We start from the raw sequence: 19,802 nt of genomic DNA, 5'->3' as shown, positions 1-19,802 counted from the left end.
GGTGAAGGGTTAGAGAAGAGGTTGAAGAAGAATAAATTCAAGAAGAGGATCAGCAGACGGTTGAAGAGGCTGGATAACTGTGTCGGTGCTATCGAGGACAAACTGGGTGACTTTGGAGTCGCCTTGAAAGGTATTCAGATATACCTAAAGAAACTGGCGAAGGTACTAATTTAATATGTATACAAATTTGTTTTTAATTATTACAATAATGCTCATGGGCCAGTGTTTTGGGTGCAGGGTAAATTCCCTGATTCGAGCAAGTATTTCGGAGGTGGGGGTGGGCCCGATGATGACGGTCCATCGGATCAAAGGCCTGATGAGTCCCCGAAGCCAGATGGAGGTCGGAAGAGTATGGACGAGGACCAGAGGTCTGATGAGGACCAGAGGACGGATGAAGACCTGGAGACTGAAAAGGAACCGACGTCGGGACATGGTCCGAATAGTGTCGACGAGGATCCGAAGAGAAGGGACGATGATCCTATGATAACGAAGGAGGATGATGGTATGATAACGGATGGGGACGAGGATCCAAATCAGGTAACTCGTACTTATTTTCCTCGTCGGATTATTTATGACCTTGTCTTACATCATGTTATTTAATATCAGGACATTACGATCGGGAGACCACCTGATGGCTCGGAAGTGGATCATGCAGATGACCATGTACCTCAGGTGGCCGTAATTCAGGTAACCACTTTCTGTAATGCTAGTATACATCCCTGATTCACATATTGTAATGTGATTAATATTTCTTGTGCATTAGGATCTCACCGTTGGTAGGCAAGAGCCGGATGCTCAGCCAGATACACAGCCCACGAGACGACGAGTTAGGCGTCCATATAAGGACTGGGCACCCGACGCGATCGTTAAGGTAAACTTAATGTCATAAATTTCGTCAATTGTCATTACTCCACCTTTCGTGTTTATTGTGGTTTAGGTTGAACCGTACCTTGACCAGGACGAAACTGACCTTCAGCATGCCCCAACTGGCTGGGGGCTACGCAAGCGCCATTATTCGTGGAAACTTAAGGGTATATACACACCAACCGGCCGGCGTAGGATCACCGTGGACGCATATGACCCAGCATGTCCCATTCTTCCACAGCTAGACGGTCAGTTCCAGACATTGATGGATGACCCAGACACCGATGGACGAACTCGGTCTACTGCAGCTAACTTACAAGGGAAGGAATGGTATCGCGATCTACTAGACCCTACTGTCCAATTGAAGGACGAGGTAAGTACCTCTTATTCCACTATCTAGTACTACATTTGTCAATAATATTCCAATATCAACTTGTATTTCTTAAATGCAATAGGTAGTTGATGCTGATCTCGTCCTATATACGGCCAAAAAGTTGGAGAAGTGTGTACATCTGTGTCGCAAAAAGTTTGCGATAGGCGGCGTGCTACTTTCGGTACAGACTTTTTACTATTTTGTACTAAAAAATACTATTTTAATTATATGTGTAAGTAATATCATTTTGTACTTCTTGTACAGACTCTGCTGAACCGAACAGACGGTCCGTATGCGGCCATGAAACCAGGGGTCCTGTCCACGAGAATCGAATACCCCTGGAGCCAAGAGAATACAATATTTCGGTATGTGTTCGGTAGGCAGTCGGAGCAGAATGTGGCTTGGAATGATGCAGACATCGTGTACACCCCGATCAACATAGGTGGAAACCACTGGGTGATGCTCGGAATTGATCTTGTGGAAGGTGACTTAACCGTATGGGATTTACTCCAATCGGCCACTCCACTAGATTCATTCGAGAAGGAGCTGAAGCCCATTTGTACGATCCTACCTGCGGTACTACATCATGGCGGGATATTTGCATTACGACCAGACCTGCCAGTGGTGCCATGGAGGGTGCGTCGGGTTCGCACACCCCAACAGAGTAACGCCACAGATTGCAGAATTTTCTGTGTACGCTTCTTCGAGTACGATGTTACCGGGTCAAAGCTGGACACTTTGACCCAGGATAATATTGTATTTTTTAGGCGTCAGTACGCTGTACAGATGTGGGCGCGCCGTCCCATTTTTTGAATATTTATGAAATTTCGATATTGTCTTTTCTAATTCGTATTTCATTCTCGAAGCATGATACATGAAACACACAATAATAATACAATCCAATCCCCATAATAATAATAGTAGTAGTAGAACACATAGAGTTGCAAATGCATGCATGCATGGTTGGTTTCTTGAGATACAAGTTACCTTGCCAATTTCTTTAAAATCCACTTCATACATGTTTAAAAGTAAATGAACAACAGAAGCATACATTCACAATGTGGTAAGGGGTTCGCTACATGTTTTGCGATTGTGTCCCCACGCACCACATCGACCACACTTACGTGTTTGTCGTACCTCGCACGTGGAAGGAATCCTAGTTGTCTTCCTCCTCCCAACTCTTGGAACAGTCTTCGTGGTTCCACCGGTATGTTGACAAACTCTGGCGAACTGTTCCATGTCGAGACGTGTCCGACTGGAAATATGGGTTCTGCATAAGCCAATATCCAGGAGTTCATCGTATATGTCTCGTCGCACAAACTGTATGGATTTATATTTCGCATCGTCACCGCCACAATAACATTAGAGCACAGAATCTTAAAGTAATCAAACTCCCGACAACTACACGTCATAGCGTTCAAATCAACAATCCCGTCAAGGTTGCCATCCCGTACCTGGAGATGGAACTGGTCAATGTTGTCTACAACGTGTCTTCACGCACTATCTGAATATTCGGCATACATGTTTTCTGCGTAGTCGGGCAATGTGGTTGATCGGGAAGCTGCAAGCGTCCGTCGATCATAGAACCAATTCTGTAACTTACCTCTAATGTGGTCAAGTAAGGCGGTAACCGGCAACTTACGGGCGTGCCTGAAGAGGGCATTTACAGACTCTGCGATATTTGTAGTCATCTGTGTGTACCTCAATTGAGTTTGGAAACAACGAGCCCAACGCTCCTTCCCAATATCGTCTAGATATTCCCGTACACCGGGGTATGCACGAAGTTGGGCCCAGATCGAGTTGAAATATGACTCGCGATACGCCTTTGCAGCCTTTAAAAATAGTTCCTCGACTGCCTTCGCATCGTTTTTAAATTTTGCTATCAAGTTAACCTTGATATGCTGTATATAAAAGCAATGAAATGCAGCAGGAAATACCTTGTCGATTGTCTTGCAAATGGTTTGATGTCTATCAGAAACGAAAACCAAATTATCAACTCCAGCGAGCGCACGTTTTATTTGAGTCATAAACCACACCCATGATGCTACCTCTCACCGTCGACAATCACAAATGCTACCGGGTAAATCTGGTTATTCGCATCGACACCAGAAGCTGATAACAATACCCCTCTGAACTTCCCCTTTAGGTGGGCCCTGTCAACAACCAACACTGGTCTAATACAACCCAGAAAACCTCGAATCGATTGACCCAGTGTCATAAATACATATTTGAAATACTTGCCACCTTCTAGTTCTAATTCGAAAATAGTACCTGGGTTCATGATTTTCAAAGCTTCACCATAAGCTGCAAGTAGACCATATGACGATGCTAGATCACCTCTAATAAGCCGGAGTGCTTCTTCACTAGAACGCCATGCTCTATCATAACTTAAATTGACACCATACTCCTTCCTCATGTCTTGTATAATGTCCTTTGGTCTATACGTGCGGGAGACGTCTGTGAACTTCTCTTGCACAAGATGTCCTACCACCCAACTTTTGGCTTGCCTATGATCATGTTTTAAAGCTCCACCATAGCACATATGGGCAGCACAATATTTTTTTATCTTGAACAAAGTGCATTCCTTTAGCTTGGTAGCTCGAAGTCTCCACGTGCAATCAGCATGAACGCACCGCAGTATATATAGCTCCGACGTCGACTTCTTTACTTTAAACTGAAAATTCTTCCGCATTGCAACTAAATGCATTTTCAAACTCAACTTCTTCTTATTATCAAATACATCGCCCTCATTAACATCATTTGTCCTAGAAGACTGTACTATGAGTTGCAATTTCTCATCATTAGGGTCTCCTGTAAGACCATTACATCCCGGTGGCCGGACCGCTTCTTCATCCCTACGAATCTCAGTGTGCACTTGTTCGACATCAGACTCAAGCTCATCATCAAGCGCATCGTCATGCTCTGCGTTCCCATATTCTACTTGAGAGTGTCCTTCTTCAGACTCTGCCAACGAGTCATATGATTCACCACTTTCATCTTCGTTATCATTCCATACTCCCGGCACATCCCAATCACATACCCTATCATCTCCTAGATTACATGGAACAACATCTGACCCCAATGGTGTTAAACCCTCTACATCATGACCTATATGCCCGTAGGAGGGGTGTGGCTATCGGGAAGAAGAGGGTTCAATGATGAGGAAGGAAATGAGGGTATAGGATATGTGGGTCTCTGGAATGGGGGAATACAAGCTGCGGACATAGGAATCGAGGACACGTTTTGGCCTAAATAATATGGGAAAGAAGGCATGTACGTTTCATTCCCATGTACCTGCTTCGGCACATTAGATATATATATAGGCAATTCAGATACATCCTCATCAGTAAAAAAAAACGCAAGTCATCGTCATCAGTTATTTCCATCACACAAACTTTGGTTTTAAAATGATATACGCGTCTAATTATAATATCAAACTGTAGGGGTTAATGTTACTCAATCTATACACGTGACCTAGAAATTCTCTGTACGTGATTGTACTATCCACTGTCAATCCCCTCGTACGACCGCCGACATAATCTTTTTCACTATCATTTCATTCTCCACCGAATGTTATGAAAACACGAGGCATCCTGCAAATAGATAAAACTAAGTGAGATAGGAAAATCGATTATTCAAAAATAAAATATTAAAAATTAAGAAAATAAAAAAAAAGTCTCAGATGAATCTTGGACCAGTCTTGGTCCGAGACATGTCCCGGACAAATCTCGAAGCAAGACTGGTCCAAGACATGTCCCGGACTAAATATGCTTCGAGATTAGTCCAGGACATGTCTCGGACCAAGACTGGTCCGAGATACATCCGAGACAGTCCCGATACGTGATGCACCGGGATTGTTTACATTCAATCTCGGACCAGGTATAGATCCGGGATTGAAGTAATTGCAACAATCTAATTTTTTTTTGTCAACAGCCAAATCTAGTAGTTGAACCTATTAATGGGAAAATATTTCAAAAAAGTTCAACAATTATAGAGTACAAAAGTTTGTGTAAAGGTAACATACCTCAAGTGAAATTGTGGGGACAATGATTTTGGATAGTGTGGGGATAAAGAAAGATCAAACACGTACGTAGTTGAGCGGATTTTGAAAACGTGATCTGTGAGTTATACATAATCTATAATATTAACATGTTCAAACATATGTAAAATATGGGTTTACAGTTTGGTGAAATGGTTAGGTGGAAATCATAAATGCACATTTATTAACAATGAGGGTAAATTGGTCTTTTCCCATGAATAAAATATTTAAGGGATCATAAATAAGGGGTGGAGGGGTCACAAATTAGATTTTTTAAAAATTGGGTCATTTATCCAGTTTCAGTTATTGGAGGGGTCACAAATTCAAATTTCCCATTTAGTTAACATAGCAACCAAAAAAAAACATTCAATAACTACATGTGTGTGGCCCCATGTCATTAAAAATTCCAACAATCTAACGTTGGGCCAGATATATTTGGCCTCATGAGCTTTAAAATTGCTATTGTAAAAAGGAGTTAAATTAAACAATTTGGATTAGTAGTTACATCCATAAGAATCAAAGAGGTCTTAGATTTAAAAGGTGCTAAAATCCATTAATGATCACAAATACCAACATAACTAAACGAAATAGATAAAATTAATCACGGATTCATAGCATTAAAAATTACAAAAAATGTGACATGTAAATGATTATTTGTATAGGGTTCTTCCTTACTTTAGTGAGATAAAACACTTTTAACCTAATAAGGTAAAGTAGAATGAACTTAATTAATTTCTACATGTTTTATCACAACAATTATTTAAAATAGATAAATTATATGTCCAAATTAAACGTAGAGCAATGCAAACTGCTTCTGAAACTTAATTTATCATCACTTCAAATAACACCCATACGAGTCACAGACTCATGAAAGATGAAAGACCTTGGATGGTAATGTTTTTCGAAGCAGATCTACTTTTATTCCGCAAACATATGGACCATCTTTTGTGCTCTACATGTGTGACAGCCAAAAATTGCTCATTGGAAAATGTAACCTTAATTTCCGGCTGCTTTTATGTACTCACTTCTTCCATAGATACTAATATAATTTGTTCAGCCCTCTCTCATTTTGGCATTCACACTAAATATATTACTTCATCCTCCTTTTCTCCTCTTTCGTCTTGGTTTACTGAACCTTCTTCATTAAGTTACTCCAGCAACACCTCTTTAATAAACTCGTCATTTAATATGTCGTATGAGATACTGGTAGTAGAAGATTCTTCGAGCTCAGTAGTGCCTTTAATTGAGTTGAACACTAAAATGTTTACCTCTTGAACTTGTACTCAGCATTGTTAATTTGCCCTTATGCACATCTACTCATGCCTTATCTGTGGCCAAGAATGGTCTTCCTAATAATAGGAACTTCCTTGTCAGCTTCCTAATAAATGATGATAAAATCTTATAGTAATATAAATTTATCAACATGTACCAACACATCCTCGATTTTTCCTTCTGGATGTAATTGATTTGTCCACCAGCTGATAGAGACATCAATTGATGCTTCCATCTAAGTCACATAGCACCTGTCTGAACTATGTGGAGAGTCTGACTCGGCTGAAGGTTGAGGCAACATCAACCTCCCCTTCGTAACGAACATACGAAGTGCCAAAATTTTTAAGGCTCTTTCTAGCATCTTCTACATTATGTCTAGAGACAGGTTCATCTGCTCCAAATCTTCTAAATATAGTTCGAGAGCAGACTGTTTGTGCTCGGATTTGCCAAGCTTGAAAGAAAGATAGGTCGGAGGGATCAGAAGGATCTTCTCTGAGATGCCAGACTGCCTCTCAAAGCCCTTGAAGAACCTGAAAAACAAGGTTAGCACTCTGATGAGCAAGTTAGTTTCAATCCTACCTAACTCGCCGAGTATATCTAGGTTTGCATGCCTTGCATTTAAGGCGGGAGTTTCTATTTATAGAAACTGGATCCGATAGGAATTCTGACAAATCCTAAAAATGCGACGTGTTGTCGGGTTCGGAAGAAACATCGTTACGGATATCACTGAAGGTCAGCTCGACGTCTTAGGTCGTGCCCTAACTGTCGACCTCAGTGGACTTAGGTTAATTTCTATATTTTACGCGGATGCTAATTCAACCCACCTTTTCTATTCTGACACGTGGCAGGTCGAAATCTGCATCCAACACATACTATATCCAACACATGGTCAATGATGCAGCCGAGGTATAATTCACAATTTCTTTCACCTTTCTTTTTTTAAGTATTAGTGCTACTTTTTTTCTTCTTTCTTTTTGTGAGAAAATTTTCCTCTCTTCTCAAGGATTCGTTATGATTTGAACCGAACTATTGAGGCATTACATACGTCATAACAAAGAAAGATGTCTCAATGCTGCCGAGGAGAAGGTTGAACAAGAGATAGAAGAATCTCTTGCGAACTATAACATCGAAGCGCAAGAGAAACTAGACAACGCCAAAGAAAGGATTGAACAAGTCAAGGATCAAGCGGAGAAGGTCAAAGATCAGGCAGTGAAACTTGATGTCAACCTAAAATGGGCTCATGATGAGATTTCTCAATTAAAAGAGGAGTTGACCAAGATTGAAGCAACTACAAAGAACAAACTCGAAGAAAAAGTTGCACTGAAAGTAAAACTCTCCAAGACTTGTTTTTGGAGGTATAGTAGAAGCATCTCAAGTTTGACCTATACAAGAAGCAATTGGCAATTAAAAGATTTGACTTCACCATTGAATGGCTCAAGAAAAAAGCTCTTGACTTCAACATTTCCAAAATCGTCGAAGACAATGAGAAAGATTGGGAGCTAGGCAATGAGCCTGTAGATGAACCAACTGTTGATGGCGAAGTTTAATAAGCCACTTCGAAGTAATGCCTTGGCCAGACTTCTTTCAGTCTTCTTCTGCTTTCTCTTCAACAAAATTGAACCAAAGTCATATTCTAAACGCACACCATTTGGTGACTGTATAGAATTCCTGCTCCACAACCAAAGTCATTCTAAACGCACACCATCTGGTGACTGTATAGAACTCCTGCTCCATAACCTTTTTTATTCTAGGATCCATCAATATAGAAGGTTAAGTGTTGTTGAGATTCCACTTTTGATTTATTCAATGTTAGTTGGACAATAAAACCCACGATTGTTTGACCTTTGATTGTAGTTCTTCGCTTGAATTTAATATCGTACTCACTTAGCTAAATTGCTCATTTCATAAGTCTTCCTGATGCTTTTAGCTTTTGAAAGAGTTGTTGAAGTGGAAAATTGGTCGGCACAGTCACTCAGTGGGCTTGAAAGTTTGGACATAAGCGTTGACCTGAAGTAACCAAAGCGAATTCCAATTTCTCTATGTTGGTGTACTACATTTAAGCACCAATAATTGACTTACTCATATAAGAGATCGACCTATGATGTCCTTTTTCATCTTTTATCACGATGAGCTGACTGCAGCCTCTAACACTGCTAAATATAGAAATAGTTTATCTCTTTGAAGGGGTTTTGACAACAGCGACATTAACCCAAGTATGCTTTCAATTGATTGAATCCTTCGTGACACTTCGTGTTCCATTCGAACTGTTCTTTACTTCTAAAAACCTTGAAAAAAAGGCAAGCAATTATATGTGGAGCGAGAAACAAACCATGTCAAGGCAGCTATCCAAGCATTCAAATATTGGAGCTATTAAAGACTTTGTAGAGGTTCCATATCCAAAACAACTCATATTTTATCTAGAGTTGCTTTTATTCCACGCTCATTCACAATAAAGCCGAGAAATTTTACCCACGAGACTCAAAAAACACATTTGGTCGGATTAATCTTTATCTTGTAATATCAAAGAACATCGAAAGCCTTGGTTAGACCTACTATATGAAGATTTGAACTCATGCTTTTTACTAGCATATCATCCACACAGACCTCCATATTACGACCTATCTGTTTCATGAATAACCATTTGTTGATAGGTTGTACCGATATTTTTTAGCCCGAAAGCAGTACTTTATAACTATAAATTCCTTGATTGGTGACAAAGGAAGTATGTTTTTTGTCGGGCACATGTATTTTACTCTTGTTATAACCCCGATATGCATCCATGAATATTAATAGTCCATGCCCAGTCATTGCGTCGACGACTTGATCTATTTTTGGAAGAGGAAAATTATATTTCGGGCATGCTTTATTTAGACTAGTAAACTTCAACACATTCTCTATTATGTTATTTTTTTTAAACAAGAATGACATTAGAGAGCCATTCGGGATAGTAAACCTCTTTTATAAAGTCAGCATTAAAACTTCGTCTACTACAACATTTCTGTAACGCCCCTGAATTTCCACAGCACACTTGGGGTAACTTTACCCAACTACCTGCACCGACCCTCCCTTTAACACAATGAAAACCATCATGATCTAAAAAGTTCAGAACTTCTCCAATAATCAAGGAAGTCAACTAGCCCTCCATGGGCTAACAAACATAAAATCTTGTTTATTCAATAACCAACACTCGTAGGAAAACTAAATAATCAAAAGATAACATCGACTCAAAGGGCAATAAAATGTCCAGACACATCAAACAACACCACCGAGGCCCAACCTAAACATCACTCTACTAAAAAGTCCAAAATAAAAGGGAAATTCCTCTATCCTAACAGTATAAGGGAAAATAAATGAAACGCAGCCTAATGGTCCTTTCTCAATCGAGCCCTCTCCACATCACCACCATGGTCATAACTATACAACACCAGCATACTATCACACGATATTCAAACGATATATTAACTGGAAATTCAAGCAATCAACAAGTTGTAAAGGTTGACAACATGCAACAAGCGTTAAACTATCACAATCCACATCTCCTAGCCCGTAGGTACTTGACTATTCCCAAACACTTTCTAACTTTGTCACCACACCAATTCTCCAAGTCGCACTCTTTCGTTTCGTGTTGGTCCTTGACCTTTGTACCCAAAGCTCCAACATTCCTCTACATAACTTGGCATTCGACCCTTGACCTTTCTACCCAAGGCTTCGACATTCATTTTAACGTATCGATTTCCGAACTTTGTACCTGGAGCCTCGAAAAACCTATTCTAACCAAGTTGGCTTGTCGTCCCCCGACCTTTGTACCCGGAGCCCGACACCCAACTAGCAGTGCTGATCCAATGATTTGTTTCTTCATGCCGACCCCTAACCTTTGTACCTAGGGCCTCGACATTTGTCCTTACTAAGACTAACGTATCAACCCCCAATCTTTGTACCTGGAGCCTCGACACCCAGTAGTACCATATCAGTCCTCGACCTTTGCACCCGGAGCCCTAACACTCGTGGGTTCTTCTTTCGTAACATCCCACTCCATATCTCATCCCCAACCAACATTTCCAGTACTAGCTTCCTAATTACACTTATTAATGCATAAAGATCGCATGAACACAACATTTAACAACCAGCAGCATGCTCACATCATAGGGGACACACACGTAATGGCTCTGGTAAGATAAATAGCAACATTGCAAACATTTTTAGCATGATTTACACAAAGTGACAAGAATAGGCACAACTCGCAAAACCTTTAAACAGTCTCTTTCAACGGGTAACTATAATACCTATTTGACAAAAGAAAATTTAAACAATTTCATCCAACCTATTCCAACAACATAACGCTAGCACGAATGACCAATTTAGAACATGCATTCAATCACCCTTAACTAACACATCCAGTAATCATAACGACATGAGATATATGTATTAGATAATCAAATAGCCAAAAGACATGTCCAACAGTTCATAAACGCACACACATGTCCCTATTACTACTTACATACCCTCACGCTCCTAGTCCTTGCGTGTTTTCAACACCTATACTATAAAACAAGAAAAAAAACAGCAAGTCATTTCTAACTTTAAGCCATGGGGAAAACATTCTAAGGTAGTTTTGAAAGTCCGTTTACCACGAAATCGACTTCGTTTAGGTGTAAATAACTTAGATCTATTTCAGATAAGCGTGGGTAGCATAAATTGAGCCTTGAACGGAAATGGGCAGTCGTTGAACACAGAGAGTCTAAGCTGTTTGCGTTTTTACAACAAGAAAAGTCGCCCGAAAACCAGCCCCGACGTTGTTGGCCACTACCCAAGGAGCACGTGCCACCAATATTATGTGCTAAGAGTCGTGGGTCATTGCTAATCAACCCGGACTTTGCCAACAGCCACCGAAAACATCTAGAAAAACCCAGCCACCGCGAACACCAAGCAACACCACCGCTGGTACGCTCGCGTCGCCAAACTGCTGCTCGTCAGAGTGGGTCGTCGGGAAACGAAGGAACGGCACTGCTGCTTGTCGGTGTGGGTCATCGGGAAGCGAGGTCGCGGCGTCGGAGGAGGCTCGTCACCAAAGAGAGGAAGGGAAACGTGGGGGAGGGAGGTTTTGCGTGGAGGACGAGGGAAAAGAAAAAATTAGGTTTTGGCCTTTTGCTCTCTTTTTCTTTTGTTTTCTCTTTTGTTTGGATTTGAAACAAAAAACCCAAATACCTAATTCTAACACATGCCCAAAGGTTTAAAGAACTAGAACTCCCATATAGTTTTTTTTTTCAAGTCATACCAAGCTTAACAACCTTCAAATAATTGAAGTAAAATAATTAAGTCCAACGACTCGAACCAAGGCCTAGTAGTGCCTTTCGAAACATAAATTATATATCATTATGACTCCTCAACGACCCAAAATAAAATATAGTAAGAATAAAACCAAATAAAATAAATCATGCTGAGATACGCGGGGCACACAGCTAGGTTTAGACTATGGCTCTGATACCACTTGTTAAGGACAACGGTACCCCACATATCGCTACAATGGTATGATATTGTCCACTTCGGGCATAGCCCTCAGGACTTTACTTTTGGTTTCACCCAAAAGGCCTCATACCAATGGAGATAATTGTCCTCTCTTATATACCAATGATCATTCCCTTCCCTAGCCAATGTGGGACTTTGTTTGCAATCACCTTATAAACCCAACACCTCTGGTGTAATAGATTCACTGACAATCTTGACCAAGGGGCCAGACATCTCTTCAGTTGAGTTTTTCCCAACCAAGCGTAGTGTAAGTTGAGAAAGAGATGATGTTGGTTGGTGCTCTGCCATTGATTGAAACTAGGCGAATCTTCACATTATCGATAAAGAGTGAAATTACTAATGCGTTGTTGTAGGGTTAATGGCGTCCATCCAAGTCTTGGTCAATGAAGTGATTAGTAGGGTGGTAATCTTTGCATACGAGGTATTTACCTCGTGCTTCTCTGATGGGAGCCTTTATTTTTGTTTCTTGAATGACCCTCACTACGACCTTCATGGGTTGTGATCTTGAACAATCTCGGTTCTCATTTTTATCGTTTTTGTTGGACCGCAGCGTTCTCCTCATCCTATATATTTCTTGAAATAACCCCTTTAAATAAGGGACTTTATCTGATCACGTAGATCATTGCAGTTTGCAGTGTCATGGCCATGGTCTCTATGAAAAAATATTACTTGCTTCGATCTCTTTTGTTTAGATTGTTCTTAAGCTTACCATGTCTCTTAATCAAGTCGTTGAGGTCGTTATCCTCTATTACGGCCAATATTTTAATGACTGGAACATTGATTGGAGTATACTTTTCAAACCTCCTTCCTCGACCAGAATCACGGTCTGATCTTTTGTTATCAGTATAGTGCTTGGTTAAGGTTCAGTGACTTTGCCTTTTCCCATTGATAGATGGAGTTTATTGTCGCTTCGTGGTTCTTTAGCTATTTGAAATCCATGTATTTCTGATTTCGACTAAGGACCTCTGTATAAGTTGATGTCATCTTATTTCCAAGGGACCTCATCAGCTATGTGCCGTAGGCCTGCAATAAAAGCTGAACAGATCATATCATTAGAACAATTCTTCATTTTAATCTTCTCTTCCATGAATGGGCCACATAGTCTCTAAGAGATTCACACTTGCGTTGGCGAATCACAAGGAGATATGTCGTCGACCTTTTGAAATAATTCCTAACGAGAAAAACCAGCCGATCAAAGCTCTCACCCTATTCGAAATTCAATCACTCAAAACTTGTCTCAAACACTACAATGAGATACCAATTTAAAGTTGAAGTTAATAGCCTTTATGAGAATTTTGTAAAATAAAATAAACCTAAAAATTTTAGTAAAATATAACAAGATTCTTCCTAAATTTTGAAAATAATACATGCTTAAAATAAAAAGGAAAACTATTTCTTAAGGAAAAAATATAAAGAAAATGAATATCAATATATTTCCTATTTTATTACACTTGGGAAGCAACCAAAAGAGGGGTGGTGGCAAACTTTGGCGCACGCAGGCAAGGGCTGATGGGACATGGGTATTGTGCTAAGTAGGTGTGGGTGGCAAGCGAGTGTCGGCATGATAGGGGTAAGAGTGCGAGTAGGCAAGGATGGCGGTGTGGCGTACGACATAGGATAGGGTTTGCGGCAAGGTTTACGCTGAGTGTGTGGTAGTGTGCGATGGGTGGTTGTGAGGCACACCAACTTTTTGGTGGGTTCTTCAAGTTCCAATATCTTAATTTGGCTCTTTTTGTGGACTTGAAAACCCTCTTTCTCTTCTTCATGTATGGTGCTTATCAAGTTTTGCACGTATTGATTCATAGTTCCTTGAAGCTTTTTAGCACGAGCTCTTGTAGTTGGTCTTTGCTATAGAGTTGGTGGGATTAGATCACATGATATCATACTTTCTAAAAAAGATTCATCATCGAATCAAAATTTTCACCTCCATTGAAAGGAGTTAAGTTAGCAACATTGAAAATAGTACTAACACCATTCTTACTTTGTAGATCAATCTTGTATGAATTTTCATTGATCCTCTCGAGTACTTGGAATGGTCCATCACCTATGAGCTTGGAACTTCTTTCATTTGGAAATCGTTCATTCCTAAGATGCACCAAAACCCAATATCCTTTTTTGAACACCATATGCTTCTAGTGTCGATTGACTCTTGAAGCAACTTTGTGATTGTTTTTCTTGATCCTCTCCTTCACTTCTTTATGTAAATAATGCATGAAATATAACTTGCTTTCGGCTTCAAGACTAGCAAACTTTTCAAAAGGCATAGGCAATAAAAATGAAGTGGAGTTAAAGGATTAAAACCATACACAACTTCAAAAAGAGAACAATGAGTAGTGTTATGTATTGTTTGATTATATGCAAACTATATAAATGGCAAGTGCTCCTCCAAATTCTTCAAATTATTGTCCATCATGACTTTTAGCAAACTCACCAAGATTCTATTAAGGACTTCAATTTGTCCATCCGTTTGTGGTGACATGTAGTGAAATAATGAGCTTAGTTTCTAACTTTCCCCACCAAACTTTCCAAAAGTGACTAAAAAACATAACATTCCTATCACTAACAAAAGTTTGAGGAATGTCATGTAATTTGATCATTTTTAAAAAAAAATAGATCAACAACATGTTTGGCATCCTTAGTTTTGGAACATGGAATAATATGGGCTATCTTGCTAAACTTATCCACTGCTGCCACAAAGATACTATCCTTTCCTCTCTTCAACCTGCGTAATCCTAATACAAAATCCATTGATATATCTAATGATGATGCATTAGGAGTAGGTAAAGGAGCATACAAACCGTGTGACATCATTTTGGATTTAGCTTGCTTGCACATTATGCAATAGTCACAAACCTTATATACATCATGAGACATTTTTTGCCAAAAGAAGTGCTCGACAAGCATATCAAAAATCTCGATTACTCCAAAGTGACCTATAAGTCCTCCTCCATGTGCTTCCTTGATGAGTAGCTCTCGGATCATCCTCGTGGAATGCACATATTCCTTTTCCTGAACAAATGTTCATCAAACATCATATAATGCTCACAAGTCCCACCATTAGTACAAATTCAAAAGGGTTAGTAAAAATATTGATCCAAAGCATATAAGGACTTAAGATGTTCAAACACCAAAAGTTTTGCACTTAGCAAAGAGAGTAAAGAATACCTCCTTGATAATGTATCGAGCCACTAAATTTTCTTTACCTTTCTTATACTTGATCACATATGTGAATGTTTCTATGAACTCCAACCATTTGGCATTTCTTTGATTAAGTTTGTCTTAGATTGCCTTGATGTTTGATCAACCTCTACTCCTTGGCTTGTCACAATGAAACATAAGAAGTTCACTCTTTCCATACAAAAGCTACACTTGTTTAGGTTAGCATAGAATATACTAGGATATCATCCAAATATACCACAACAAATTTTCCTAGATATTCTCATGGTTCACAAGCCTCAACTCGTAGGTGCATTAGTTTACTCAAAAGGCATTACTAACCATTAATACAATTAAAATTTAGTATAGAATGTTGTCTTCCATTCATCACCTACTTGCATCCTAATTTCATGATAACCCAATTTAAAATTAATTTTGGTAAACAATTCATAACCACACAATTCATTAAGCATATCATCTAACCTTGATATCGGATATCTATATTTAATGGTGATCTTGTTAATGGCCTTACATTCTACACACATGCGCCAAGATCCATCCTTTTTAGGTACATGTAAACCGGAGACACTACAAAGGCTAAGTTATTCTATTACATACCTGCGAGGAAGTAATTCTTCCAGATATGCTTTTGGATATTCTCAGCTTCTTTGGAATCTGTACGATAGGCTGGCCGATTAGGAAATCGTGATCTTGGATGAAGTCGACCTCATGTTCTATTCCTTTCATTGGTGGTAGCTCGTTAGGCATCTCTTAAGGAAAAAAACACCCTTGAATTTCTACAAAAGCTCAACAAACATACTTGGTAAAGTATATTGAAGTTCTTGAGTTAGAAGACACGTACCTTTACACATGAACATAAGAAGCATCTAACTAGAACATAAACTCTCTTGATCACACTTAAACTTGCAATGAGACTCACGACCTTCATTATTTGGAGCATTTACCTTGTATTCTTAAGTTTTGGTAGACTCCTTGGTTGCGACCTATCTTCTTCTTTCCTCCAATTTCTCTTAAACAATTCGCACTTCCTTGGAGATAAGGGAAGTAATGTGGTTTTCTTGCCATTGTTATCAAGAAAGTACTTGTCATGAAAGCCATCATACTTTACATCGTATTGCCGTGGTCTTCTGAATAAAATGGCGCATGCATGCATAGGTACAACATCGCAAATAACCTTGTCTTTATGTCTACGTACTGGAAATGAGACTAATACTTGACTTTGAACCTTTATCTCACATTTATTAATTAACCATTGCAAATCATGGGGTCGGGGACGATGTGGGATAATGGTTAACTTAAACTTATCCACTATATAAGTGCTAATGACATCAGTGCAACTACCATTATTAATAAGAACACTACAAGATGTGGTATTTATTATGTATCTAGATTAGAAAAGATTATCTCCTTGTTCCTTCAAGGAATCTTCCTTAGGTTTCACATTGAAAGATCTCATGGCAACAAATGAGCACTTGCATTGTGGACTTAGTCCTTGTAACGACCCAGAATTTTCCGCACACCTCTAGGTCACATTAACTACCCAACTAATCAGATTTAACCCCGGCTACATCCTGCCAACTTTCTATGCACATAAACTTATAAAAAAAAAATCAAGTTTCAATCCTCATCAAATTAACGATAAACCAATCTCATGGAATAACATTCAACAACATTCGTGAACCTCCTCACGAGGCAAGTTTGTTATTCAATCTATATGAATCTGAGAAAGAGGAATAAAACTCAAATAGGCACCTAACCCGAAGCAAGACTAACAACAAGGAAAAATCTCTCAATTATTCAAATGCAAATAAGACGTTTATTGGCCACAACACAAGGCCCTAACCAATGAATTAAACTAAACAGGAAAACTAAGCAGCCTATGGTCTTTGCTCGTCAGGTCTCCTCCGTCCCATCACCATGGTCACCCACGAGTCCTTCACCTGAAACAATTATTGTAGAGGGGGGTGAGTATATAAAATATACTCTGTAAGTAGCCCTCATCAAGCACACACAAACATCATGCTCATAACCATAAAGGAAACATACATCGTCATGCTCTATCAGTACAGTATGCGAACAACCATAGACATGCTCTACTAATACATTATACATTCATCCATAAACATGCTCTACAAGACCCGATGCTAACCACAATCATATAAAAACCATTGCCGTCCACCTGGCTCCCTAACACCTCACATACAACTATGTTCACCTCAGTTATTCGAGCTCTTCGAAACCATTCTTTTGGTAGTGTCGGCCCCTGACCATTTTTACCCAGAGCCCCAACACTAGTGCATCGACCCTCGACCATTTATACCCGAGGCCTCGATGTCTTACAATCTATTGGCCCTTGACCATTTATACCCAAGGCCCCAATAGTTCTCCTTTCGAAAGACTCCTCGCATCGACCCCCGACCATTTATACTCGAGGCCTCGACACTCATCTTTATCCAATATTGGCGTATCGATCCCCGACCATTTATACCTGAGGCCTCGATACCCAATTAGTGACGTATCAGCGCCCGACCATTTATACCCGAGGCCCTGACACTCACCCATTCACTTCATAATTTGCAAAACTCCACATATCGTTTCTAACCTCCAACCAAGATTCCAGTACTAACCCCTTAATAACACCAACCACCACAACACCCATCAACAACACCACCACTAGTGATTTCAATGCATACCACAACTCCCCAACACATTTCAGCATGCTTCCACAACATAAACATTATTCTAATAGCAAAACAATAAACCAAACATGCTTTCACAACATACCAAATCTTAACAACAGCGCCACAGTGAGCTTAGTCATAATGGAGCATAGTCAACAAATTTCCAACGATTGGAGCCCAACACAATTCATCCAAACACTTAATATCCAACGTCCATATTCAATAAACATTGCTAGATATAATAAAAACTCATGAGACACGCCAAACACTTCATACGAATTCAGACAACGTACATTTCCAAAATAAATTAACTTTAACAAACATTCACTACAATCATACGTCATTCTACAATAGATCTCAGTAGTTCAACAATGAAAAATTCACACTATTAATACCGACGAACATTCATCACTAACCAGGCATACAAAACTACATAAACAAGAATAACACTGCACAACCACGTATCAGAACCAATATTAAGCATCATAGACAGTACATCGGTAACCAAATAACATACACCAATGCACGCACCTGCCCCCGTGCTACTTACACACAACCGCGCCCTTAAATGTTGCGCCGACTCCACACCTAAGCACACTAAAACAGAAAATACAACACATTAAACAACCTATTTGGCCTCCGAAATTTAACTCTAAAAGGATTCGAATGACACATTACCACCAAACCGACTTCGTATGGATGTGGGTCACCTAGATCTAGCTTGCCAAGGTGTGGGTAGCCTAAATCGAGCTTCGAACGGAAGTGGGTCGCCGCCAAACGTCCTAAACGCTGTTGTAACGTACAAATCCCGCCACTGGAGTCGCTGTCCGTCGGATTGAAGCAGCCGACCGCTGCCGGTTCGCCGCTGTACACCCGTCCACCGTGCGCTGCCGCAGATCTGGGTCACCGCCGTGTGCCGCCGCGGAGAGGAGCTGCGCTGGTCCGTTACCGACGCCGGGGAAACGCGCCGACGCTGCTGCAGGTGTCGGAAAGTTGAGGTCGCGTCGCCTGCTGCTGCTGTTCGGTCGCCGGCCGCCGCGCGTGGTCCTTCGTCCGCCGCTGCTACACGTCGACGCCCCGGTCGGAGTGGTTACCAGCACCGGTGCTGCGTCGAGCGTCGGGGGGCTGCCGGAAAACGAAGGGAGGGGCGGCGGGAACCGGAAAACGAAGAAGAATGGGGGGGGCGGCTAGGGAGAAAAAGAAGAAGAAAAGAGAGAAGAAGGAATGGGCTAGGGTTTTGTTTTTGTTTTCTTTCTTTTTCCCTTTGTTTTAAAAACAAAATAACCCAAAGGAGGCCCAATAAATCCAAGCCCAAAGATAAGAAATCTACCCCCCTCCTAAACAAGACCCACCACACGGGATCCGGTAAATATTAATTTAATTGGATTTTAGAGCCCGAAAATATAAATAAATTCAATTAACGTTCACTTTGAAAATTTAAAAGAAAAATCTCCCGATTCGAGACTAACTAACCTGAGGGACTCGGGGCGTTACAGTCCTTCTCTTTAGTTGGTTGTAGCTTCTATAGGAAACTCCCTTCTCCGTGGTTCCATAACTACACAACAAAGTTTAACAAGAAATATATTCCTCATTTCACTCCCTCACTTGAATTTCTCTCTGGACTCTCTCTTTGGGTAAGACATTTTAGTACCAAGTGATACCAAATGACATCAAAGATTTGCGCAAAGGTGCATGACGCACTTACCTTAAAACAACAAACTTGACTATCTATATCGAATCGACTATTAATATAGCCAAGCAAATGAGTTAGGTAATCCAGACACCAAATGATACAAGAATAACAATATACCTTGAGCTTAATGCTTTGGTGGCTATCAAGCAAAGAAATAAAACAAAAACAAGACTACCT

General features: G+C 40.2%; 2 long non-coding RNA genes across 2 annotated transcripts; one reads left to right on the top strand and one right to left on the bottom strand.

Moving 5' to 3' along the window:
- Positions 1 to 619: 619 nt before the first annotated feature.
- On the top strand, positions 620 to 1,151 carry LOC148210254 (uncharacterized). The gene is made up of 3 exons (XR_015792154.1): positions 620 to 687; positions 764 to 871; positions 938 to 1,151. It is a non-coding gene; the product is annotated as an uncharacterized LOC148210254 (long non-coding RNA).
- Positions 1,152 to 16,951: 15,800 nt separating this feature from the next.
- Positions 16,952 to 19,176, bottom strand: LOC148210253 (uncharacterized). The gene is made up of 3 exons (XR_015792376.1): positions 18,611 to 19,176; positions 18,464 to 18,529; positions 16,952 to 17,191 (listed from the first exon to the last, which is right to left on the bottom strand). It is a non-coding gene; the product is annotated as an uncharacterized LOC148210253 (long non-coding RNA).
- Between the last annotated feature and the right edge of the window lie 626 nt (positions 19,177 to 19,802).

This window comes from Momordica charantia, assembly GCF_013281855.1.
Source record: "Momordica charantia cultivar OHB3-1 chromosome 7 unlocalized genomic scaffold, Mcharantia_2.0 BLBB01000007.1, whole genome shotgun sequence".
In the NCBI taxonomy this organism is placed as follows: domain Eukaryota; kingdom Viridiplantae; phylum Streptophyta; class Magnoliopsida; order Cucurbitales; family Cucurbitaceae; genus Momordica; species Momordica charantia.
Note: the sequence above shows the minus strand (reverse complement) of the source record. Positions and strands in the feature narration are given on the sequence as shown.